Source organism: Sturnus vulgaris, chromosome 24, assembly GCF_052056855.1.
Source record: "Sturnus vulgaris isolate bStuVul1 chromosome 24, bStuVul1.hap1, whole genome shotgun sequence".
In the NCBI taxonomy this organism is placed as follows: domain Eukaryota; kingdom Metazoa; phylum Chordata; class Aves; order Passeriformes; family Sturnidae; genus Sturnus; species Sturnus vulgaris.
The window spans coordinates 4,955,648-4,963,604 of record NC_142266.1 but is presented as its reverse complement, the minus strand read 5'-3'; the positions used below and the strand labels follow the sequence as shown (position 1 = coordinate 4,963,604).

General features: G+C 50.7%; 1 protein-coding gene across 1 annotated transcript in view; it reads left to right on the top strand.

Annotated features, from left to right (window-relative positions):
• The first annotated feature begins 900 nt into the window (after positions 1–900).
• LOC106863440 (gap junction beta-5 protein-like) overlaps positions 901–7,957 on the top strand; it is a 117,732-nt gene continuing 110,675 nt past the window's right edge. Inside the window, exon 1 of the mRNA XM_014892901.2 lies at positions 901–1,035. The gene's annotated coding sequence lies outside the window, so the exon portion shown is untranslated. The remainder of the gene's footprint in view (positions 1,036–7,957) is intronic.

Genomic DNA, 7,957 nt, shown 5'->3' with positions numbered 1-7,957 from the left:
GTTTTTTTTTTTTTTTAATTCACTCTTCCACTTAAACTCTTCATTTCGCTGCCACTTGCTGGGCCTGCCAGCTGCTAACAACCACCAAGGGACTCCAGGCAGCTTTGCAGACTGCCTCGGAGTGCCTCAGGCAAAGCCTGAAACGCATCAAACATGAAAATAACCTTTGTGTTCCCTTGCAGCCTCACACCCTTCGTCCTCCCTGGGGTGGGGAGTGATAGGTGAGGCTCACATCCAGCAGGTGGATGCGTTGCAAGGTGCTGGGGTTCAGGCTGAGGTTCCGTTTTTTGTTATTTTTAGGGAACGTTGCAGACTGTTATTTGGGATGGTGACCTCCTGCACGGAGCACGTTCAGTCTGTGCTGCCATGGTTTCAGCTTGGCTCTAAAGGAAGCAAAGCTGACATGAACCAGCACATGTGATAAAGAAATCGGACACTGCAGGACCCTCACTCTGCCGAGCAGCTCAGGGGTGGAAGGCCCTTGGTGGTGACATTTTTGTGGCAGTTTTGTTGAGCAAGCACTGACTCCAAGTTTGGATGGGGCTGAGCCACCTGGTCCAGTGGGAGGTGTCCCTGCCCACCCCAACGAGATGATCTCTAAGGTCCCTTTGAATCCAGACCAGTCTGGGATTCTGGGATTCCCCATTTTTTTGCTGGGTTTCCCAGGATTCAGGAGGGCAGAGCATCCCCAGCTCTGCTGGTGCAGGGTTTGCTTGGAGAGACTCTTGATACTCGTCTCTGGCTCTGAGATTGTTAAATTGTGCTGGTCAGGTTTATCCTTCCTTAATCCTGCGTTATTCAAATGTTCTGCTCTGTCTTTCATGTTAAACAAACAGACAAACAAAACCCCTTAGGAAGCAAAGTCCTGATTTGCTGATTAGACCCATCCCTGCTGGAATCTCATCCTAAAAATCCATCAGAGTGCATCTGCTAGGCTCCCCTGGAGAACTGCAGCATTTCCAGACTCCACGGGCTGACTTGAAGCACATTTGCATTCGAGTGCAGATCACAAGGAGCCGCAGACAACAAGCCCAGGTCAGCTGTGCGAGGCCAGCTCGGCTCGGGTGGGTGTGAAGAGGTTGGGAAAGAGGCTGTCAGGAGCATCAGTGCAGGGGAGGGGAAAGAGCAGCTCTGCTGGGGTGGATTTGCTGCTGTCTGTTATTAGCAGTTAAAACGCTGCTGCGCTGGTGACACTTTGTAGTGCTCAGCCAGGAATGAAAAGAAGTGATGTGACTTGCAGGGTAAAAAAAAAAAAAGGAAGTTCAGGATAAAAAAGGATTTCTTCCTTCCACACATAATCTGGAGAATGTGAGAGAGATGTCACCAGGCAGATAAATGTTCTTTTCTCCCTGGTTTTATGTCTGCACTGGGAGGGAGGGGGACAGCAGAAAACTTGAACAACAAACTCCTCAATTCCTCTGCAAGCTTTGCTTTCTGCTTCTGTTAGAGCTTTGCCAGAAAGTGTGTTTCACTTTCTCCTGATTTAACTCAAGAGCTCTCGGTGCCTTTTCCAAGCTCTGTGTTGCAAGACCTTCCAATATTGGGGAAAAGGAGCCCAGTGACCTCACAGTGGGATTCCTCCCTCTGGAGCAGAATATTCACATCCTTCCACGTGCCTGCTCCTTCTCTGCCCCAGGATATTTGAAGTGAGATGAGGCAAAGGTTATTTCGTGATCCCCTGCCCTTGCTCAGTGAACACACAATCTGTTTATTGTTTTCCCTTTCCAAACTCTCCCATTCCAGGCTGCTCTTTCATGATTAATTTGCCTTTTACTCCTTCCAAGTGGGTGCACATTTTTAATTGTGTGAAGTTGGTTCTCCTTAATTCCCTGACTTTTCCCTTTCTTCAGTGAAAGTTGTCCCAATATTAGGTGCCCAAAGAGATTAAATCACAGCCCCTGCAGCCCTGGGAGATGTTCCCTTCCTGCTGGTCCTGCCCAGTATAAAATGATCCCTCTCCTGTCTCTCCTCGGGATGTGCATCCCTGCTAGGAGCTTCTGGTGCTCAGCTTAATATATTCCCTGCACACTTCTGTGCCATTATTCCTAGTTAAACTCTCCTGGATCACCCAGAACATGAGGGATGCACAGCAGCTTCCCACAGCACAGCATAATTAGCTGCTCCAAAAACTACCTGCAAAGAGCGATGCCCTCGTTACGCCGAGCACAGGAGGCTTTGGTGGGGTGAGATGTCTCCAGGAAGGAGATGCATTTCTCTTCAGAGCAAGAACAAGAGGCAGCCCTGGCCCTCCTGCAGTTCCTTTCATCACTGGTTTCCTCAGGAGCCTGAAGGCACCTGGCAGAGCCCCACGATGGAAGCAAACACCTTGGAGCATCCCTTACTCCGTGGCGATTAAATTAAATCCTCGTGGTTCGTGTGCTGCGGGAAATAAGCAAGGAAATAACCACCCAAGTTGTTTAAAAATGCTTTATTTGCTATTTTGCCGCGAAACAGGTGAGTGGGTGCTGCTTTAGTGGGGGAGGTTGCTGGCAGCCCATCACATTCCCAGCCACCCTCAGCTGGAATCCTTCGGGGAGAACAAACCTGGTCCAGCAGCTCTTCCTTATTCTCTGATAAAACACAGAAGCTGGCCTTGGCTTGAGAGCCGGCCTTGATTTGTTCCCACTTTATTCCTGGAATCCAGAGCTGGCCAAGAAGTCTCCAGTGCCTGCCTGTGTGATCACAACAACCCTTGATGTTCCTGCAGCGTTTCTCGTCAAGGATCTCCGAGTGCTCTGCAAATAAAAGCTCACTAAGCCTCCTGTGAGCCTCTGGCGTGGGTATTATGCTCCTGATTTAGCAGATGAGTAAACAAAAGGCACAGCAGCTCAAGTTTTCCGTGTTCAGAGCACTTTGTCAATATTACCTGATTAATCCTCACACCAGCCTCGGGTGGGGAGCATTGGGTTCCTTCAAAGTCACGGTGGGGATGTCCTGGGTGTCACTGTGTGGGGGTCACCACGCTGAATAACGGGGTGGTGGCAGCTGAGCCACGAGCCAGGGAATCATGGAATGTCCAGAGCTGGAAGGGACCCCCAAGGATCACCCAGTGCAACTCCTGGCCCAGCACAGGACACCCCAGTGCCACCCTCAGAGCTGGGCTGCTCTAAAGGAACCTGGCTCCTTTAATTGTCCAAATTCTGCCCATAGCCCTGTCAGGCTCCTCCCTTGGAGCTTTGAATTCTTTCAAAGCCCGGAGTTGAGGTCTGGGAGAGTTTTCAACAAGATTTGGGGACAGGGGACGATCATGGCAGTTGTGATTCCTGAGCCATGGCACAGGCAGGAGCCCAGGCACACACAGACAATCAATCAATCAATCAATTACAGAATTAATACCGAGCAGGGAAGGTTTCTTGTCTTGGTGAGGGGATGCCCTGGTTCCCCTGGCTCCTGACTCTTCTGGGAGTGTCACCCTGTGTGCTGTGCCAGGGTAGCACATGGAAATGTGAATATTCCACTGCTCCTTTCCTAATCATGGCAACTCTTGAATGTTTTAATGCTCCTCTAGTGGTTGAATAAATACTTCATATTGGCTGTTAGTCAGAGAGGGGCTTTTTTTCTTCTGTTTTATGATCTGAGAACAGCTCAGCTCTTTGATCTGAACGGGATGATGCCAATTCCCAGGATGGAGATTTTGCTGCTGTTCAGGTCCCATTTATTGCAGCTGAGGATGTTACCAGCATTGCCAGCCCTGGAGTGCCCTGGGGATCAGAGAATCGTGGGCACAGGAAGGTTCACAGGCAGCTGCAGACTTTTCCTGCCCATCAGCTCTGGGGAGCTTTGCAAATGCTGCTGCAGGCAGCTCTGAGCAGGGGTCTGGCTGCTCAGAATTCAGCAATTACAGCCCCTGGCTTCTTACTGACTCAGGTGAGGATTCTCTCCATCCTTGGCTGCTTTTGGCAAATTCAAATCATTCACCAGCAGCTCCAGTCATGAGGCAGTGAGTGAGATAACTTAAATAATGTCTTTTTCCACAGCAATTTATAAGGTTTGCAAAAGGCCTCTGGGTAAAATCAGGGTCTGAGAACTAAGGGCTGCATGTGTAGAGTCGTGGGATGGTTTGGATTGAGAAGGACCTCAAAGATTGTCCCTCAAAGTTCCACCCCTGCCATGGCAGGGACACCTTCCACAGTCCCAGGCTGCTTCCAGCCCTGTCCAACCTGGCCTGGGACACTGCCAGGGATCCAGGGGCAGCCACAGCTGCTCTGGACACCCTGAGCCAGGACCTCATCCCCTCACAGGGAACAATTCCTTCCCAATATCCCACCCAAATCTCCCCTTTTCCTGTTTGGAGCCTTTCCCCCCTGTCCTGTCCCTCCATCCCTTGTCCCAAGTCTCTCTCCATCTTTCCTGTAAGCTCCCTTTGGGTCCTGGAAGGTCACACTGAGGTCAGCTCTGCTCTCTTCTCCAGGCTGAACCATCCCAGCTCTCCCAGCAGAGCTGCTCCATCCCTCTGCTCATCCTGGGGCTCCTCTGGGCTCTCTCCAGCAGGTCAGACATGTCCAACAGGAGCGTGTGTGACTGTGAGCTGTGCTCAGCAGGGTCTGCCCTGCTCAGGGAAGCTCTGCAGACCCCCAGGGCTGATCCTGAGAGCTTTGAAAGCCCAGATCCAGAAGAGCACTGAAACATTTTATTAGCCTTTAACAAGACAGAGTTATATCAAGTTTGTTCAGCATTAATTATACTTTCTGCAGTGTTCTACCTACACCATCAATTATTAATTAATCTCCCTCTGTATTTTTAGCTGTTACCTGTCCCTAATCACCTTGCTGCTATAACTTTCTGGTCTCATGCCAACGTGTGTTGCCAGACCAGTTGAAGACATTAATAGGAATGTAATTACCTCGTTAGTGCTGTGGAGTTTTGCATACCCCACCTCGATGACAGGAGAGATGGAGAGGGAAAGGCATTTTCCCCTGGAAGTGTTTCTGCTTGTTCCCCGCCGTGAGAATGGAGAGTGACCCCGTTAGTGCCACAGATCCCCCGACAGAGTGGGCTGGACACGGTGACCCAGCTCTGAACTGTGCCTGGGTCACTGCCATGACCCTGCTGGGGTCACTGTGGGATGTCCTCAGTGCTGGGAGTCATTGCTGGATGTCCCCAGTTCTGCTGGGGTCACTGTGGGATCTCCCCAATCCTGACGGAGTCATTGTAGGGACTCCCCAGTGCTGGGAGTCACTGTGGGATCTTCCCAGTGCTGCTGGGGTCACTTTGGGATGTCCCCACTGCTCCTGGGGTCATTGCTGGATGTCCCCAGCACTGGGGGTCACCTGGATGGGTCACTCAGGTTCCCAGTCCCGCAGCTCTCCCGAGCTCTGGAGAAACCTTTGGCCATTTCTGGCCGTTGTGTCCCCTCGAGCCTTGGCTCTGATCCATCAGTGCTTCAGGCGCTGTTTCCATCAGGAAATTGCTGCAGGTGAGGGCTCTCCTGCTGCCTGCTTTGTGCAGCTGTCACTTTGTCACTTTGTCACTTTGTCACTTTGTTACACGACAATGTCAAACGGGGAGAATGGAGGGACAGCAGCTCCCTGCTCCCTGTTTTGAGGGATTCAAGTTTATCCTGTCTCTGTTTATCCTGTCTGTGCCAAGTTCCCTTTGCCTCTTCCATCCCAATTATCACGTTCTGATGTTGCCACAAGCCTTCCCTCGAAACTTCCCAGGAAAAACAAACACCCAGCTCCTGCTTTGTCCCTGCTGGAGTCTCCCCACCCATCCATGATGCATTTGTGTGCTCAGGCATGTCCGGGGCTGCAGATTTCCAGGCTCAGGATAAAACCCTGCCAGCCAGCGAGGTTCCCAGCCAAGCTTTTCCTCCTGCTTTTCCTGCAGCTCCATGGTGTGTGTGTGTGTGGATGAACAAATGTCAGCACAGCTGGGCTGCAGTGGCTGCTGGAGCAGAGACACCTCTGAACTCCTTCCCTGGGCACAGCTGGGCACAGCTGGCAGTGTCAGGTGGTGTCCCCTGTGCCCCTGTGCTGGGACAGAGGCACCTCTGCCACCTCACCCAGCTTTGGGAAGGGCAGGGCTGGGCTGTGAGACCAAATCCTCCCTTTATTCCCTCCTGGAAAGCACCCAGGGCTGTGCTTGGAGCTCTCAACGATTGTTGTGTCAGTCAGCGTGTGGGAAGGGAGAGGTTTGGGAGGAATAAAAGCAAAAGGAGATTCTTTTCCTTGGAAAAGGGAAGTGGGAAGGAGTGCTGAGATAATTCAGAGCAGGATTATTTAAAAAGCTCTCCTACATCCAGAGCCCAGACATGAGATTTTAACATTTTACTATTTGTGTTCCTCAGAGCTGGGCAAATATTTGGGATGCTCTTCTTGGATGCTCTTCCTTCATTCACCCAGCCAAGATATTTGTGTGAGAAAGTGGCAGATCAGTGAAAGTGGAGTGCCTGACACGAGTCCTTGACCTGCAGGTCTGGAAGCCTCCACTCCAATGAATCACATTTGGATGGGTTTGGATGAGTGATCAAAAAGCAGAAAGGAGGGAGAGCAAAGCTGCTAACTGCACATCACCATAAGGACTTCAGTGTCCCTGCCCTTGGAAGGAGTTGGAACTGGAGGATCTTTCAGTTCCCTTCCAAAAAAAGCCATTCTGTGATTCTAAAATCCACCCAGAGCAAATGCAAGGTGTCCAACAACTACTCCAGGGGGAAACCTGGGAACATCCAGCACGACAATTAACTGCAATTACTGTGACCCAAAAAAATCCATGCCAGGATCATCCCAGCAGGTCTGCCCCAGGTCAGGCTGGCAGTTCTGCCCCCAGTCCTCGCTGCTGCAGGCAAGTCCTGGCAGGAGAGCTGGGAGAGAAAGATAAAGTGCATGAAAAAAATGCAAAATATGAGGAGTTGGCTCTCAGCAGGCACAAATCAGCCCAGGGTTTTTTGACATCAGTGGAATTATAACTTGCACTGGGTAAATCCTGGCCTGCTCTTTCTGCTGGGGCTCTGGTTGCTGATTTTTCTGTGGGGTCTGAGTGCTGCTGGTGCATTGGGTTCATCACAGCAGCTGATCCTGACCTGGGAACGGAGCTTTGCTGCAAAGCAACGCTGCTCTGTTTGCCCTCAGAATTTACCAATTTGCCAAATTTGTTTGCAGAGGCAGAGTGATGATTGTGGATCTGGAGGGATGGCACGACGTTTGCCTGGCAGTTTTATCCTGCCTACCTCTGCTTTGGAGCTGGAGCAGGAGCCCAGCACAAAGCCTGGAAGTGCCTGGACCTGGCTCCCAGCTCTGCTGTCCCATCTGCTGCTGCTCAGGGTGGCAGTGCCTGCTCCATTTCCCACTGAAGGCAAAACATTTCCTCTGCTAAACACAGGAGCTGCTCCCCATCCAGGAGCAGGGCTCCTGCTGCTGGGTTTTGTGCAGGTTTTGTGCAGGTTTTGTGCAGGTTTTGTGCAGGTTTTGTACAGCTCAGCACGCTCAGTGCTGCTGGAGAATTTCCATGCTCGAGAGATGTGGTAGAGAGGAAATTCCAGCTAAGTGCCAGAACCAAGGAGCCTGTGAGGACACAAGGATAACCCAGTGCTGGTTTGGATTCTTCCAAATTTACATCTCCATGTGCCACCTATCAAAATATTTCCTCCAAAATATTTTTGGTTTTTGGTTGTTTTGTGGTTTTGGGGTTTTTTTTAAGTGTGAAATGCCTGAAGCTGGGGATTTTCCAGGGAAAGGGCATTCCCACCCATCATCAGAGCTTGTCATGTTTACTGTGGAACATTGACATCCCTAAATTCTCAGCAGCTGCTCTGCTGTCTCTGTGTTTATTTTTTCTCTCCTGTCAGGAGTTAAATTTGGAGGGCACAAAGCACTCCTGTGAATGGAAATGGTGCAGAAGGCTGGAAGAATAAAAGAGAATAAGGACAAAGTGATGTTTATTTTCCCCTGCTCAGAGCTTTAAATTGGCAAAGCCTGCCCACCCCCTGCTCAGTTCCTCATCCTGACAGGTGATTCCT